We start from the raw sequence: 19,861 nt of genomic DNA, 5'->3' as shown, positions 1-19,861 counted from the left end.
ATTATTATTATTATTATTATTATTATTATTATTATTATTATTATTATTATTATTATTATTATTATTATTATTATTATTATTATTATTATTATTATTATTATTATTATTATTATTATTAAAAACGTATTCGCATATTTATTGAATAAACTGGACTCAAGCGCATATTGTTTGGAAGTAGCCATTATTTATTTTCAAACACCACCTGAAGTGCCACCTGGAAGATGAAATTTGTTATCATGTAACACACGAAAGCAGAGAGTGACGTCACATCTGGAATCAAACGAAACGATGTATACATAGCGAAATCGAGGAACCACATCGAAAGAAATCGTATTATGTAAGAAGAAAATAAGTGATTTATTTTAGGAATAATTTCATCAACATTTTACGTCGTAAGTTAACCGTTAAACACTGTCGAACTTTTATTAAATATTATTTAAATTAAAATATCAACCGTTTTTGTTATGTGTCACACAAAGTAGAACAGATGAAGTCAGTTTTGAATTTCATTAGGGCAAGTTATGAATTTTCCTAATCACAACTCCAATTAAAGCTTAGTGGTTGTCACAACTACTTGAATGAAGCACTCCAGACAGCTTTAATTAATGTCACAGTACAGAAGCGCATAAGATAGTGTTGATAGAATAGACAAGAGCCAATAAAGGTTTAGGGCACCTACTTGACGTAACTGTTGATAAAGAACAGAGAATATACCGCACTCTACTACATGCTACTGTTGATCGATGGTAGAAGTAATCTTGCCATAATAATAAGTAGTTGAATGTAAAATGCAATAATAAGCACCTACGTTCTTAAATAAAGCAAAGCTGCTTGTTAATGAATAAAGATAAATCATAACGCAGTATGCGATTACTTTGTACGGCCAGTTGTAGATTGTTTATGACACATTAAATCTCTTGTTATTCATATGTGTAGGATAATCGCTGGTAAACAAATATTCGCTTAACAAAACAATCAAAGATTCTTGCTAAATTCTATGCAAGTTTTTTTATTATTTATTATTTTTTAAGAAAAGGTTATTGCACCATTTCATAATAAGTTTTTTCCTGTTTAAAAAACTTTGTAAGTTTTCACTCTTTTCAATTACTTCAGTCAAGAGCGCCTGAGAGGAAACTTTTACATGCGCTCAGAAAGATCTAAACTAGTGGAAACATTAATTTAGAAACTTTTCCACATTTTATCTCTTCGTTGTCTGTCAAGTTGGGCAATTTCACTCTACATTTATGATGGCAGAAAAATTACTCCTCCTCCTCTGACTCCAATATTAACACAGACTTTTGGCCGAAGTTTCACCGGCGACCAGCAGTTTTTAACTGGAGATCCAAGTTTCTGTTATATATTACCATCATCATTGCCATTATGACGAAGGGTACCGCTATGAAAAATAAATAAAAATAATTCTTAAATAAATAAATTTCTCTATTGCAGAATGGTATAGTCGCAAAAATTTGTAATTTTTTTTTTTTTGCATGAAAAATTACCTAAATTAATTTGTCAGCAACTAAATATGTCACGAATAATCGAAAAAAAAAAAAAAAAACCCGCCACATTCAAAACAGCACTTACATCACATCATCTCTACGCAAGTTTCTCCTTAGCCGACAAATTTTATATTTTATATAAAATTTTACATAAGTATTTGAAATCCTTAAAAATTTTTGGAAGTCATTTTAATTTTGATTTCAATTGGACAAAACTGCATTACAACAAATTTTGGCAATATTTCGAAATTTTATTATAAAAGTCAGTCATATAATTTCGCAGATGACATTCGGTATTTAATTTATATTTAGAAATACAAACTAAAATGTGTTCACTTACTTCACCATTGACGATTTGCGAATACACACTACGCATCGCATACGACCTATGACAGCATTTGTGATCGCTAATTCATAAGTAGGATAGAAATAGAAGACACAACATAAATAAAAAAAATGAATTTTAATTAGGAAAAGATTTTTGGAAATTTTTCTAGTGTTTTTTCCGTCTTTTTTTTTTTTTTTTTTTTTTTTTTTTTGCCCGGGCCCATTGCCCCCTCCCCTCTGGGTGCGCCACTGGATTTCACACACACACGGAAAATATGAAGGCTGATCTCCACTTAAAATAAACACAGATCTAGATTTTTTTTTTTTTTTTGGCATGTGTACATGGAGAATGTTAACTGCATGTATTTTCATTATTTTGTTTTTACTAATTTAGTGGCCTAATCGAAACCAAAATTCAAATCATGCTTCAAATTATTATTATTACTTGACACCTCCAGGGTGTCCAAAGACTCATCGAGGGAGGGCAACTATTCTACAGCTCTCTATCTCCACCACCCACAAACTACGCCAACTACACACTACCGCCTACCACTTGTATTTTCACAGACAATCACAAATATCCAAGCCCACGGCGGGATTCGAACCCGCAGCCTATTGACTAGAGAGCGGATACACTCAGCCAACCAGGTCAGGTAATAAAATAAATTTTAATAGCGATCCTTAAAAAAAGAAACTTTCATGAAATTCCATTAAGCGAGAAAAAGGAATTATTATCTTTTGGGATGGTTTGCGAGTAAAAAAGAAAAAAAAAAAAAAAAAATATATATATATATATATATAAAGATAAGCCGAAATTTGAAACGTTTTTATGTCACGTTTTTTATCTTACCGGCTTACTAGCCCGGAACTCAGGGGGGGGAGTAGGCGCTGTAGGTGCCAGAGGGGGGGGGTGGATCCCCCTAGTATATATATATATATATACAGGGTGTTCGGGATAAATTTGACATATTTATAATTAATTATATTTTTCCGTAAGTTACATGTATTAACACACACTTCTCTTCATTTAAAAGTTTGGACCCTTCTTCATTCATATACAAGATGTCAGAAAGGATGGATAGCTGGAACCCACCTGAATCATGGAAGAGAATAACTTGTATCATGATGATTCGTGCCCGCCATCAAAATAAGGATATTACGACTGCTGCCCAATGCTCCCTGAATACAGTAAAAACAATCAGGCATGAACTAGAGACTTGCAATGGTGACTACGAGGATGTAGCAAGAAGAAAGATCCCTAGCAGACGATCTGATTGCGTTCGTACAGCAGAATTCCTCGCAAATCTGCAGGAACAGGTGTTGAAGAACCCTGGCATTGGAATTCGGGCTTTGTTCGTGGAGTTGCTAACTGTAGTCAAGCCCTGGATAACAAGGGTAGCCAATGGTAGGCCGTATGTATGGCAGCAGGATTCGGCCCCTTGCCACACCTCTGGGAAAAGTCAAAAATGGTTGTCTGAAAATTTCTACGACTTCACCAGTCCAAATGTTTGGCCTCCAAACTCCCCAGACCTTAACCCCATGGATTATTTTGTATGGGGCGCAGTTGAAAAAGACACCAATCGCACTTCCAGTAATACAAAAGCCCAGTTAATGGATAAAATTAAAACAGTTTTTGCGGCCCTTCCCAGGGAGACTGTAGCATCAGCTTGTTCGAGGTTCCGAAGCAGAATTGAAGCTGTGATCGATGCTAATGGTGGTTATTTTGAGTAAATCTTGTTGATAGTATTGTAATTAACTCTGCCTGTAATGTTTTTTTGTCAATTCATTAAATTTAATAGATACAAAGAAGATTTTCTTTTTCCTTACGAAACTGTCAAATTTATCCCGAACACCCTGTATATATGTAGAAAGTTTTTTGCCTTGGGTATATATTATGTTAAAGATACCAAGTAAATTTATAAGCTAGGTTTTTTAATCCTTTTTCCCAAGTAAGTGAACAGACACGAATAGCAACACTAGGCTATTCGTGGTAAAGGTGGTGTAATCTCCGATCACTTTCCTTAGTATTTTCCCCTAATGCAAATATATATATATATATAACCACTTGTCCACTGTCACAAGTGGAGAAGTTGTTACAGGGGAGAGAGAGAGAGAGAGAGAGAGAGAGAGAGAGAGAGAGAGAGAGAGAGCTAGAAGGAACCTGAAATTCTTGAACATTTATTAGGTTGTAGTCCTTGAGAAAAAGGGTGAGGAATTCTGTTCCAAAGAACAAAAAATGCCGATTTTGTTCAACAAATCTGAAGCTGAAAGCATGGTGTATATACATTATGAACAAATAAGCATCTGGTTATATACATTATGAAATTAATCAGAGTCGAATTTTCGAATATTGATATTATGACCGTTTTTGTGAAAACTAGGTTGAATGCCTGTGACAAATTTACGGTTTTCAACAGATATTCGACAGAGCTAAAAAGTTCTATCGAATGTTGGCAAAAAATCGCTGAAGTGTGTTACCAGTTATAGCATTTAGTAAAATTTCGAACGTTCTCCAACCAGCGAGTCGCGATTTCGAATCCCGCTGTGGGCGTGGATGTTTGTGATTGTCTTTAGGTTAGAGATGAATTTCATCTCCCGGTGCGAAACCATCTCCAGCTTATTGGAGGCCCGAAGTGGCTCGAAAAAGTTCCATGCTTGGTCTCTAGAACAGTGTTTTCATTTATTTTAAACATTTTCTATGTTTAAAATAAATGAAAATTAATAATAACAAATTAATAACAATAATTTTTTAATTGATTTCTAAAATATTTATACAATTACAATAATCGTCTTTAGTGACATTCCAGCTTGTATTTTTGCAAAATTCAGCACTAAGTGCTGCATTTGTGATTCAGTTTCTACATTGCATTTGAATTAAAATTTTGATAATAATACTTTTTTTCGTCTATATTTACAACACGTGTTCTTCTAATATTAACAATGAAGATTATGTTGAATTTTTGAATAATGGATAATGATAATAATAAAATGATAATGTCTCAGATAAATTACATACATATGATTATTATAGATGATTATTACAGCCATTTTTTTCATGTTTACACATTATGTATAAAATAACAATTTTTCTATTTTCATCATACAGAGTATTTACATATTTACAATTAATGCATATTACACTTGATGCTCTGTACATTATAGTGTATTCATTTAAGGCACATGTTTTTTTTTTTGGATACAAATTCATATACTTTTTTTTATATCTTCATCATTATTATTATATACCATACTGACTATTTTGTTACATAATTTGCAGTCTTTGATTATGAGGATTACGTGTGGATGAATGAGGCGATTTAATCTCACCTACTTCGAAGCTTGGGTTAGCTTTTATAAAGAGAGCAGAATTAGCCTTCACTATTTATGTTGTTTTTACTGTTTATGGATGGGATGTAGGCATCGGATGCTGGTGATTTGTGATGTGTATATTAGTGTTAATGGTATATTAATTTTGTTGGTATAATTTCCAGAGTTCGTGTTTTAATGTTCTGTAGTTGTCTATGTGTTTTTAAATTTCTTGGTAGGTTTTGGTAGGTTGTTGAGTAGCGTGGGTATCTGATGTGATCTCACCAAAGAACCATATGAGGTGTTGAAGGGTGTAGGGATGTAGAGAGTTGTTGTGGGTCGTATTATACGATATGCGTTTCTGTTGTTTCGATAGGTGATGTTGAAGTAATTCCTTAGTAATATTATGTAGTGTTTCAGATTTTTAATGCTCAGGATTCTGTGTATCGCCATGTGCTGGTCGGATATTGGATATTGACTGTTGCGTATAAGGTGTCCAAATCACTGTTGACACAATTTTCCTATGTAATATTTCTAATTTTGTTAGGTGGCTGTTTGATGTGTTTTATACCGTATCTGAGGGGATTCGCAGATACCTAATATTAATTCCATCTAACATAAAAAAACTCCTATAATAATATAGGAGTTTTTTATGTTAGATGGAATTAATAAAAAATTAATAAATAATAATAATAATAATAATAATAATATTTAAAAAAAAATTTTTTACAGTGTGTATGTATATTTCGAAATTTATTATTTCTCAGATAAATTATATACATTATATGAACACAATTATGCATAACAAATATTTTCTCGTACATAAAGTTTTTTAAAATAATAATAATAACAATAACTGTTTACAACGTATATTATTATAATATTCATAATGATGATTTTTACAGATGTTTCTTTGCAATTTTACACTCTATATATATACAATATCAATGGATATAATCACTCCATATTGCATACTTTTGTTACAGTTATTACATACATTACATACATTTGATTACATATGATACATTACTTACATTTGATTACATATGATACTTACATTACATACATTTGTTTACATATAATACATACATTACATACATTGGTTTACATGTGATAAGTACATTACATGCATTTGGTTACATATGATACATCTTGGATGAGAACTAATTTCTCTGCTTTCATCCTCGAAGTTTATATGTAAGCTTATCTGAGGATGACACCAGTTGGTTATTATTTCTTGGTTTTTTTTTGCTGTGTTGGGAAGCTACGAAATCTATGATTGAAAAATTCGCGCGCACGCACACACACACACACACACACACACACACACACACACACACACACACACACACACACACACACACACACACACACACACACACACACACACACACACACACACACACACACACACACACACACACACACACACACACACACACACACACACACACACACACACACACACACACACACACACACACACACACACACACACACACACACACACACACACACACACACACACACAATAACTTGGACTGTATTGATGCGTTGCTGGACTGGAAGCCTGAACGAATATATTGTTTCATTAAGTTTGTATGGTATTTTGGGTGCGTGTTTCTTGTTCATCCTTAGTGCTCTTTTCAGGCTATTGTAGTTTGTAAGGTTTCTGTATTCAAAAGGTAATTTGTTTATTTATACAAAAGGTATTGTTCAAACGTCAATAACGTTTTATATCTGCATTCTGTTATTTGTGTTTATGAATAGCCAGACGGTTATGATTTGTATTTATTAATTCTCTTGTTTAAACTTTAAGTTATACTATTTACCCCCTGCAGATGTAAATCCTACGATTTACGAAACTTGTCGGGACCTATTATTTCAGTATTTTGTATAACTGAATAATAAAAAATGTGGTGTAATCACCAAAATATATCTTTTGAACCAATTAGCCACAGAAGTCTACGCCTGCAATTACAACTTACGGTGAGTGCTTTTGGCATAAAGTTATACAACTAGAGAAACTACGCATTAAACATCTCAACTTCATTAACGGTCTAATTTTCCTCATCCGATGCAGAGATAACGAAGTCATCCCGAAATTCATCAAAATCAAACGCATATTCCATACAAACAAGGCCTCCAGAATTTATCATAAAATGGAACTAGCTTTTCTAAGAGAAAGAATTACAGTCACTAGAGCTGAATTAGCATTAATTAGTAATAACACTTTTTCTCTTCATAATGAACTGGCCATATCTCTTCCATCCTGCCTATGGAACAACATCGATAGTGTTACATTCAACAAAGCAATAGCGATCTCAGAACAGAAGAAACATACATTAATTCATAAGCTCAACATACTCCTTCAGAAGGAAATACATAAAAAATAACTAGATCATTCAAAAGTAGTTATTAACCTTTCTTCGAGAGTCCTAACAAAAGAGGAGAATAACCTTTTACTTATGGGTTTTAACTTCGCCTTAACCCCACGTTTCCTACCAAAAATTGATATCATAGCACAAATAGAAAAAGGAATTAAAAATCTACCGGACAACACAGCAGATCTTATCCGTATAGAAAGTACAGCTTTACTTTTAAAAAGCAGATTACCTCATAGGAACCTACCTTACAATGAATACGCTTGCCTTAAAGAATTAAAGGATGACAAAAATATTGTCATAATCAAAGCGGATAAAGGCAACGCAACTGTCGTTTTAAATGCTACAGAATATGATAACAAAATGAAAAGTCTCCTGGAAGATACAAACACCTACAAACCCTTAGACAGAGACCCGACTTGGCAGACACACAAAAAAACAAATGATCTAATAAAAAAGTGCCTCTCTGGACGGAAGAACTTAAAAAATTCTTACAATCAAAACATCCTTTGATACCAAGAATATATGGTGTTCCAAAGATCCATAAGACAGATATACCTTTAAGACCAATAGTAGATGGAAGAGATTCACCGACTTACAACTTGGCGAAATACCTCACCAACATGCTTTCACAACATATAAGAAAAACATCTTCCTTCATAAAAAATAGTAAACATTTCATAGAAAAAGTGAAAGATATACATATTGGTCCAACAGACATCTTAGCAAGTCTAGACATTATTAGCTTGTTTACAAACGTCCCTAGACAAGAAATTTTGAATCTCCTAGAAGACCTTCCCCCCCCCCCCCCGGACATCTTAAATCTTTAAACATTGTATAAACAATACTTTTTTCACCTATCAAGACAGAATCTGGGAACAAAAAGAAGGACTGGCCATGGGTTCATCATTATCACCGGTATTAGCAAACCTATTTATGGAAAAATTTGAAAACAATGCTCTTAAGAATTACCATAAAAAACCAAAAATATGGCTACACTATGTGGACGATATTTTCATCATATTCAATGGAACAACAGATGAACTTATCAATTTCAAAGATTATCTCAACAATTTGCACAGCACCATAAAATTCACTTTAGAACAAGAAAAAAATAGAAAACTTCCTTTTCTGGATATTCTATTAGAAATTAATGAAGAAAGTAAACTCTCCTTCTCAGTATATAGGAAGCCGACAAACACTGGAAGATTTCTAAATGCAACCTCACACCACCATCCTTCACAAAAAATAAGCCTAATTAAAACTCTTCGAGACAGAGCATACAATATCTCCAGCACACAAGAAAGATGTAATGAAGAACTAAAATACTTAACACAAATCCTCCAACAGAATGGGTATGAAACAAAAACCATCAAGAGAATAATCCTTAAAATGCCTCCAACTAACAACACAATAAAACAGGATTACAAAAACGCAATATCGCTTCCTTATATCAAAAATGTTACAGATAAGCTAGCCAAATTAATGAACAAACACAACATAAAAGTAGGCCTTCCTTCCTATGGAAAAAATCTCAAGATTCCTACATCCACCAAAACCACCTCATCATCCTCTTAAAAAACCAGGAGTCTACAAAATCCATTGCTCTTGCGGGATTTGCTACGTAGGACAGACAGGAAGATCTGGAGAAATACGCATGGCTGAACACCAAAAAGACGTACAATACAAAAGAGAATAAAAAACGGGTCTTGCTTTCCATACCACTTCCACTGGACACGATGTACTCTGGCAAAAAACGACGTTGTCATACATAGAAAACAACAGTTATATAAGAAAATTTAAAGAAGCTGCTAATATGCTGAAAAACCCAGCCCAATGCAATGAAAACCAAGGTTTAATTCTCCATCAAGTGTGGTCAGCTCTAATAAAAAATCTACCTCAATCTGAGCTCGGACTGTATGAACGAGAACAAGAACACGTGACATCGTCCAGTATTGTTCAACGTCAATAACGTTTTATATCTGTATTCTGTTATTTGAGTTTATGAATAGCCAGACGGTTATGATTTGTATTTATTAATTCTCTTGTTTAAACTTTAAGTTATACTGTTTACCCCCTGAAGATGTAAATCCTACGATTTACGAAACTTGTCGGGAACTATTATTTCAGTATTTTGTATAACTGAATAATAAAAAATGTGGTGTAATCACCGAAATATATCTTTTGAACCAATTAGCCACAGAAGTCTACGCCTGCAATTACAACTTACGGTGAGTGCTTTTGGCATAAAGTTATACAACTAGAGAAACTACGCATTAAATCTCAACTTCATTAACGGTCTAATTTTGACTGAATCAATCGACCTAGACCCTGGTCTTTCTGAGTCTCTTTCATGCCATCAAACACCTGTTTTGCTAATCTTTCTTCATCCATTCTATTTAAGTGGCCATACCACCTTTGATCAGCTCTGCTGACACATTCTTGAATGCTAACAATGTCATATTCCTTTCTAATATCGTGTTTTTTTAAATATGATTCTGCCATTGATACCATCAGTTAACTCCCTAATTTTTGTCAGAATCTCATATTTTTGGTCTCTAGCGTTTGATGAAGTGCTTTATTACTAACTCAACTCGCAGATCCATAACTTAAAACTGGTTTCAACACTTGTAAATTGCTAGATTGATGTTTTGGCTAATTTCTCTCTTATTCCATATAAAGTTATTCAGTTGGAAATAGATAACAGAATAAGCTTTGTTTATACTGTTATCTATTTCCAGATTGAATTTGTCATCTTCACTAAAAAACTGTGCCTAAATAGCTCGAATATTTTACTTGTTCTAAAGGATCTCCATTCGGAATGCAGCTGAAGTACTCTATGTTCCTTCCTATTTTTATAGTTTTGGTTTTTTGCTAGTTTTCATGCCGAATTTGTTACAGCTGTTATTCAGGTTAGTTAGAGAAGCCTGGAAACTTGTACTAGATGCGTTTAGGAGTATCACATCAACTGCATAAAGCAAAAAACTAAATTTAACATGTCTAATTCTAATATCAGGCCTAATGCCACTTTCTTCCTATACAGTATATGGAGCATATTATGGAAGAAAGTGGTCTAATGCCACTTTCTTCCATAATGTGTTCCATACTGTATATGATAATAAGAGTGGAAATAATGTGTATCCTTGTGTTTCCTTTGATTTTACATCAAACCATCTTCCTGTATTTCTTTCAATTCTAATTGCTAACTTTCAACTTAAATATGGACTGTACTGCACTGCATAATGTTCCATTCACTCCATATAACTGTAGTGTTTTAAAAACTTTGGATTCACTACCTACTTTGCTGTTTAGATTTCCAACAAGGACCACTTTTTTCCATTTTCTTTATGTCAGCTGCCTGCTATAATGTCTCGAAAAATTGCCCCACTTCTTCCTTAGCAGAACCTTCTGTGTAACTATAGGCACAAATAAGTTTCATTGTCCATTTCCCCATTTTGGCGTTTACTCGCATAACTCTTCTTGAAACTGCCTTCGAATCAAGTTTATCTTCATGTTGAATGCTGTTGCTACTCCTTCCTTTCCTTGATCATTATTGCCTGAATATAACATCCTATACTTATTATTTAGTAAGATCTCACATGTTTCTGAGATTCTTCTTTGTTTAAGTGATGCCAATTTTGGCCACATGGTATTTTTCCAGTTCTGCTAGTTAGATTTCCTTTCCATTAATACTCCTTATATTGATAGGGCTGTCTTTATTTCTATTGACATTGAATTTGTTTTTCTTCTAGATATCGAGATTGAGTCTGTAGCAGTAGCTGACTTTTCATTGCTCTCCCTGATTCGCTGACGTAAACAGTTGAGGCCTTCTTTAGCCGGGCGACGCTCCAGTCGGCATAAAATCTTATCATGTTTGCACCATCATACATATTTCCGTTTAAAGCAAATTGAGAGAGAGTACGATTTGGTAGGCTAAGTTCCAAATTGCCAGCCCATCCTCGTTCGTTCAGCACTCAATGGATACCTACTAACGGGTCGCGCTACGTGAAGATGAGGATTGGACATTAGGGCAGAAGCCCCAGTCGGTTTTCCGCATTCCTTAAAAGCGATGCCCCCCCCCCCTCCCTGTTTGGCTTTGACTCTTAAGCGACCCGCTTTTGTCTAAATTTGCCACTAAAAATCGCCTGATGTAAATAAAAATCGAGCTAATAAGAGATGTTTTAGTGGAGATTATAAATACAAAATTTTGTTACAGTATTAATATAACACTTCGAGTTATATTGATACTGTATATCAATTCGAATTGGTTTGAAAAATGGTACCCTGTAATGCTACCACTTTAAACCAAAATTAGAATGTTCGATAACTGTTTGTCTACATTCCAAATTTCAGTGTAATCCATCCAGAAAGAATGACTAAAAGTAAGTCGATTTTTGACTTTTCTTTAATGACTTGATGAAGTCAAGTAGACGAAGTAGATCAAGGTATAATTACATTACAATTTGGTCGGCTAAGTCCTAGCATTGCTAGACCATCCTCGTTCGTTCAGTGCCCGATGGATACTGAATTGAAAATGAAGGTCTAATTACGTTATACCTTCGTCTACTATCAAATATCTAGATCAGCTGCATACATTTGCAACTGATCTATAAACAGCCTGTAATTTTACAGTAATTTTATAACTTTTGATTTTTAAAAGATAATTCAGAGATGCAATAACTCTATTGCGTCTGTGGCTGGATACGAAACTCAAGATCGTTGCAAACAAGGAAGGCTGTTTGTTTGTATGACTCTCCAAGAAAAAAATGTAATATATTCAAACTTTATAGATTCGTTTTGTCCTTCCGTATGCAAGTTATTTCGTACTCTGGATGGACAGATTTTTATTGAAATTTGGTAAATAGGAATCTATATAAAAATCTGTCCAAAAAAAAAAAAGAGAACAAAACATGTCGAATGCACACACACACACACACACACACACACACACACACACACACACACACACACACACACACACACACACACACACACAATGTAGCTCTTACCACGAAAAGTTGCAAACTTATAGTAATGTGGGTGAGCCTAAGGATTATCTTCTATTTTTAATAATTTTATATTTCTTGTATTCTTTTTATATATATATATAACTGCAATAACTCCATTTCTCTGGCTAGATAAAGCTGAATAAAATTTTGATTTAGTACACACATAACAGATGTCCATATGAACTAATTTTGATTTCAATCGGGTTATTTTTATTGGCCAAATGATTCGATCTGATATTAATAATTCTACAATGGCTGGGTGGAATTGATGAAATTTGGTGTTTGGGATCTCTATTTTTGTTTCAAATTGAATCATTGGATCGATATGCCATAAACGAGCTGTAACTTCTTTTGACACATCTTTGGATTTTTTACAAATATACCACTGCTCGATGAATAACAGAATAACATCGGAATGTTATTCCGATATGAATAACAGAAGTTTGTCACTGACGCCAAGCTAGTTCCTGCAAAAACAAGAAATATCGACAATTTAATTGTAGCCCTGTAAGCCATGTCTAAGATTTACTTCTGTCGTATGCATGGTGAGTGCAGCAATTTTGGTTGAAGTCCACTGTCTGATGGAAGTGTTTGTTATATTTTCATTTATATTGGCAAAATTTATGAAATAATAATATAATTGTTTTCTTTTTTATTTTCTCTTTATTACTCTACGGGTTTTAATTGGCAAATTAATTGTAAATTATAATCATTCTTCCTGCTTGATAAATTTTAATAAAATTTGTATTTAGGATCAATATTAGAATTTATCTTTTTTAATAGCGCCATTTTAGTGGTAAAACTTATATGTTTTATGTTCGCCTGCAATCATTGCCTTATTTGTTTCTTTCGTCTTTCCAAGTGAGAAAACTAGCAATAATTTCTGTTAGCGAATTAATGAAACCGGCTGTCAATCAATCAGTCTCAGTTAAGAAATCACACTGATTATTAAATAATAGTTTTAAAATAACCAGAGCCTAAAAACTGTAAATTTTTTTCGATAGAATTCTCATTCTAATCTAAATCAGCACATATTAACACTCCTACTTGTACTCCGGAACACATGAAATAATTTCAGCAGTGATGAAAATCTAATGTTCTGCTTTTAATGAAATAATACCATTCAAGGACAAGTACAATAGTATTTCTATTTTTTAGATTCGTATCTGCAACAATTCATATTCCATCTACGGAATGTGTGTTTATGGAACAATCTTAATACTCTTAAATAAGTCTTACGCAACTCAAACTCCTTTTGAATCAAAATTAGGTCACTCCGAATCAGTCTAAGCCAGTAACAATGGTTGTAAATAACGAAGATCCTCACAGAGGCCCCTTACAGATCCCGCTTTCCTCTCTCTTATTCTCCTGCACTTCTCATCATGTTTTTGTTTTGTTTTTCTCCATTGACTTATCATTGCTATTAATCTTATTTTCACTAATTCAATGAACCCTTAGTCACAAGCACACCGGATAAAACAGTAGGATTTCTCCAGGCAGACCGTGACTAAATTGTCCCGTTATTCACAATGACGTCACAACTTAGCGACTCTGGGGAAGCCTAGTGCATAATAAGCAATGCAATAGGAGTGTGCAAGTTGATAATATCTGCCTTTGTATATTCAGTGCCATGCCGGATGTCTGATCGCATACAAATTGTAAGCAGATTAAAAAAAAAAAAAAAAAAAAAAAAAAAGAAAAGAAAAGAAAAAAGAAACCTTTACCAGGAAATAGCTGAATAATAAATTAAAATAACATGTTTTATTTTAATTTAATTAAAATAAATGTTCTATGAAATAAGATTGTTTTCAGTTTTTTTTGCATTCTGTCTTTTCCTTTGCTTTCCCCTCCCTTCTTTCCGGTTTGAACGCCCTTGACACAAGAAATACTGCCAAGGGTAGCAGAGTAAGTGTGTGGAAGTCACGCACTTTCCTACATACTGTCTAATTATAACATTGTTCCTTCGAGTTGCAATCTCTAGTGCATAGTTGACGTACATTTTGTGAGGACTTTATTCCACACCCCTGCTGGGCTGTCGGAAAGTGAAGCAAATGCTCTTTTACGCCACAGATCAATCGCAGACGTCTGCCTCGCCTGTATGCATCGACCGCTGCTGACGACACGCTTCGCTATCTTCCAAACGATCTGTCTGCTATTGGCTGGAAAGGATCACGTGGTTGGCTGTCGATCGGTGACAGTTCAGCAAAGCGGCGTGGAGCGTCGGTTTCTTGTACTACTTGACGGTTCGACTAGTGCTTGTTACGGGGGTTTTGTTAGCGGATAGTTAGGCAAGATACGGACCGTGAGGTAAGCAGATTTCTCTCGGATATCCTCATCTTTGTTTCAAACTATATTTACGTTGGGGGATTCGTATTTCTATACTTGCGGTTTCCCTCTTTCTGGTTAGCGTTAGCTCAGCATTCGAGACCCAGATGTGTTACCATTAGTAAGATGTCACCGCCGGCCATGTGTGGCTAAGATCAGAGCTGTAAATACAGAACGGATCTGTGTCCTTTGTCACCATACCCAAAGGCAACCCACACTAACTAGCATTTTTTTTCTCCTTCCTTCCTTCTTGAGGTACTATTTAGGATTTTTATTAGAGAAAATGAAGTCTTTGTGTGCAGTAAATTTTATTTCTCATGGGTGTGGCAGATTATTATTTTATTTAGTATACGAAATTGCTATGACTTATTTTTGACTGTATATTTATGCATTTTACTCCACTCGAATGTAATTGCCATTTAAATTATTATAGTCAAACACTTAAATGTTTAATAGTTACCACTTAAAATAGCCATTGTTTGCTCTACAAATTTGCACGAGTTTTATTATTTATGGAAGCTCACGTTTGTGAACGATAAATCATCAAATGTTAAAGTTATATAAAACCTTTATTTATATAAAAATACTTTCTTGCAAATATTTGTCGCATGAATATTGCCATCGTGGTTCGCAAATTCAATATGTTCGAGATCATTCACTGATTTAAAATAACACTGAACTGAAATGCGTTTATTGAGATTCTGTAGTTGATTTTGCGATTAAAAAGGATCAACTATATAAAAAAGTCTAATAAAAGGTACTGTATATTATTTGATAAAATGCATTTGAGCAATTTGTCGTGAAGATTTTGTGGAAAACGTCGAGTTCACTCTAATAAAATCTCAACCGCTTTCATCATAATTTCTCCACAGTCGTGGAGAAATTTCCGACGACTTAATTGAAAGCTACATTTTTATATATATATATATATATATATATATATATAAAAACGTTTTCTAAATATCGCTCCTGTCTAATAAGAAGTAAACATAAATCTAATTCAAATTTAACTGCTTAACATTCCTCGATCCTGAGTTGCAAGGAAAGCGGTTATTGGACTTCGGATTGTAAGCGGTCGACTAAATAAAAAGCAAACGTCTTCCCCTTTAGATATCTAAAGTTTAAGTGTAATGAAACAATATGCTGCGATCATATACTTCTATACTATTCAAGTTCCAAAAATTGTAGCAATATTAAATTGCATATTTGCCATTGTTGATGGAAATAACTTTTCGCATTTTAAAGCGGTTTATTTGGTTGTAGATGATATTAGCTCAAATGATTGACCTCTATAAATTTATCAGAATACTAGTCTGTATTTTGCTATTAATTATATTGTAATGAAGACCGTTCGAGTAAACTCTTAAATCGTGTTCTTTATTCATTCCAAAGAGTTTTTCGATTTAAAAAAACTGAAGTGAAATTAATCGTCAAATGAATTTCGAATTTTCAGTTTACCAAAATCAACCAAATTTTTAAGAATGCCATTTTTCTCTTTTCTCCCCTCATCTTTCGTTAGTTGCAGTGACCTCCTTTCACCTACCTCGCGCGCACCATTCATGCATGACAGCAACCATTCATGCTGAAGTTAAAAAATAAAATGTAAACTGCGAAGGTCTTGCATTCCAAGGCCTTTTCATATGGATCGGGGACTATATCCGTTACCGCCCTAGAGAAGCGGGGGCGCCACTGAAGACCTTATTGAATTTCCCTCATCTTTTGTTTGGGCGTCTTTTCATTTCCTGTGCGCGTTTTTATTTTTTAATGAAAATGGTCATTGAGAATGACTTTCTTTTGTTTCGAATGTCAGGAATTTTGAAATGCAGTTAGTAGTTAAATTATCTTAACACGTAGCTTTATAGCAATTATTTCTTATTTTCAATCCAAAATGATTTTAATCGTCAATGTCAAGTCTGGGTTTTTAGCATAGTAGAACTTCAACTGATTTGATTATTTTTTTAATTCGTGTAGTACAATTGTTCATATTAACAACAATCTTCGACTTGGGCGACTAGTTTAATAGGCAAAGAGGAGAAAATAGTCGGTAGATAACAATTTCCTGTGCAGGATGAAGTACGCACCCGAAATAGGTCTCGCTCGAGTTACTTTGCGTCCTGGAGTAACTGTACTTGCACCTCCTGTTTAATCATAAGAATAGTTTTTTTTTTTTTTTTGGTCAATCGGCACAATGAATTAATTACGGTCGAGTATTAGGAACCGATCAAGATATGACAGGCAAATACAGTAGACGCTTCTGTATTGTCTTGTTCCCTGTGAATGCACTCTGAATTTTAAGTTGGGTGAGTAACAAGGGCAACTATTTGGGATCCTAGTGCATTAAAATATCTACATTTTTTGCATAAACCTCGTAGATTTTAAATAATTAAATGTTCATGTGAACCTTAGGTGGATCCTGTTTGCAGGCTTTGTGGATAAAAAAAAAATCATTGGTAATAAGTTCATGTCGGGAAATGTCGAACTTTTTCATTAGTAACATTTTACAATTTCGATAAACATTTTATCGAAAAATTTTCTGCTATCAAATATTTTTCTGTTAATGAAACTAGTATTATTCATCATATCCATCATCAATAATCATTGACGAATTGACAAAATAAGTGGTAGGAGCGGCTGGATTTTTTTTCTTCGATCATTTGAGACCTTAAGAAATCGTCATTAAACTTATTTTTTATTTATTTTTTAAATGACAAGTATATCTACGTTTTATATCGGGTCTTATCAATGCCCATAAGAATATTTGAAAGCCCTAAGTGGTTGATTTTCCTCACTCGGCGTGAAACTTCTATCCCGTTTATTGCAGGCCACCCTTGAAAAAATACACTTGTCTGTAGCAGCGTTCAAAAATTAGCCGAACCTTAGTTCCATCACATGACTATTTAATGAGTGATGGGTGAGATTCACATCCCCTTACAAAATAATTTCTGACAAGATAGTGCTCTGCATGGTGAAGTGGCCCGATGGATCTTGACCCTTCTGGCAAGACAATGGCATGTCACAAGGCTCCGATTGTGCAAGCATGGCTTCGATGAGTATATATCCAAGCATTTCGTGTGCTCCTCTGGTCGCCTAACTTGAATCCCATCCAACATTTCTGGGATCATGTGGAACGCATCATCCGCCGGTCGACGCCAGTGCATCGCTCGGTCGCTGACCTATACACCAAATAGACGTTATTGTCTATTTGGTGCAGTAAACACATTCCGTGGTCTGGTAGTAAATGTCAAGATGGATGCAGGAGTTTAATTTGGTCAAAGGAGGCCCAACACTAAGTAGATAATCATAATGTTTGACTCATTGAGTATATATGGTTACAGCACTCTAAATATTGTATTTTCATCCATTGTTTTCAGCAAGGAATCTAAAGATTATCTTTATTTTGATCCATTATGAATGCATAACTGATTAAATCTTCCTTCATATGATAGGATCTCCAGCTGCACCTTGCCAAGATTTTATGGACCTTCGCCCCTCGACAAAAGTAAATCACACACACGCATTTTTCAAAAAAACTGAAAGAAACCGGTTTTCTTAATCGCTTTATCTAATCGTTGTTAACGTGATTAATGAGCTTCCCTTTTAGTTTGATTCAGTCTCGATCGATTTTACAGCGTGCAATACTTTTGACCTTGCCATTGTCGCACGCAGACAATGGCCTCAATTGTAAAAAAGAAAAAGTCAGGTACAGAAGCATACATGCAAAACGCTACTGTTCTAGTATTCCTAAACAAAAGCCAGTGTTATGGTTAAACTCAGTTCAAAAATTTTAAACCTCTTTAGCGCAAACGTTGTCAAATAAGTAATAAAAACATTCCCACAATAAAGTCTATACACAGTAATTCACTGTCATGACGTTAGTTCATAAATTTTATATACTTTGTCGGGATTAGATTCCTCGGATCGTATTCCTGTTTCTTAGCTTCGTTTACACTTTGAAGAGGAAACATACCGTATGCATGTTAAGTTTTATTTTAGTGTAATTCCCCCCACCACCACCACCATCTTGCATATCTACCCAACTCCAATGGTTAAGGTTTTCCATTGTAGCAGAATACTGAAAATCAACTGACTAATAAGTCAGTCGTTTTCCCAGTAAATTTAAAGAGGAATTGGGGGGGGGACGCTGCTTAATTAAATTAGTCAATGTACTTTAATTTCTGTTCTGAAGTAATGATGCTGTGCGTGAAATACTTGAATTCGGATGAATTTTATTATTATTTAGTTGGTAAATAAGATGGATCATGCTGACTAGTTGATCACCAAATGAAAATAAATGCATTGTGGTGGAGATACCATTCTGGAGATACTCTTGGAACAACCTGACCTTGAAGTCAATCCAACAGAACGATGCGATTCCAATTGTATCAGGCGCTGATTGGAACACATCCGACCCCCCTTTCTAGGTGACAGGGAAACCTTCAGGGTGCACATCAGAGGTGGATAACAACAGTACCGGGACTAAAACGTCTACGAGAATAGATTGCGGATTATAAGCTGAAGAGACTGGTGGAGAGGAGTGAGGATATTATTGGGACATATTTATCTGAAGTGTACTTACAGGTTGGGGGCATGGAATGTATTGAGAAGTGCAGACAATGAGTGAATTCAAGAAAACGTACGATCGGCTTTGTAGCGTGGAATTTGTCAGGTGATGAATGAATTTAGGCCAGTTATCGAATTATCACATTTGTTTAAGAACATCTGAAATCAAATTTATATGAAAAATGCATTCTATAACTGTAATTATCCAGTTTTAGTTGCTTGAAATATTGTCTTAATGTTGAGAAGTGCAGTGTTTTGATCATTATAGTTGTTTCCTTTTGAGGTAATTATAGCAACAGGAAGTAACTATTAGCAAGCTTAATAGTGGCTGCTATAGGGAACTTTTAGTATAACGATACAGTAAATAATTTCGTATCATGAAATTGTGATAATGGATTGATTGCCTCAGGCAGAAATCCTTATTATTTAGTTTTAGAATTTCATGTTT

The 19,861-nt window shown here is 34.3% G+C and overlaps 1 protein-coding gene across 3 annotated transcripts in view; it reads left to right on the top strand.

Annotated features, from left to right (window-relative positions):
- Positions 1-318: 318 nt before the first annotated feature.
- sn (fascin domain-containing protein singed) overlaps positions 319-19,861 on the top strand; it is a 143,379-nt gene continuing 123,836 nt past the window's right edge. Inside the window, exon 1 of one of the 3 annotated variants that reach the window (XM_090411015.1) lies at positions 319-337. The gene's annotated coding sequence lies outside the window, so the exon portion shown is untranslated. Of the gene's footprint in view, positions 338-384; positions 393-14,716; positions 14,836-19,861 lie in introns of those variants that run through there. The other 2 variants (XM_090411014.1, XM_090411013.1) reach the window with 2 other exon arrangements.

Source organism: Typopeltis vanoorti, chromosome 21 (genome assembly GCF_054136105.1).
Source record: "Typopeltis vanoorti isolate ZY-2024b chromosome 21, IOZ_Tvanoo_1.0, whole genome shotgun sequence".
Lineage (NCBI taxonomy): Eukaryota > Metazoa > Arthropoda > Arachnida > Uropygi > Thelyphonidae > Typopeltis > Typopeltis vanoorti.
This window is presented reverse-complemented; position numbering and strand designations above follow the sequence as displayed.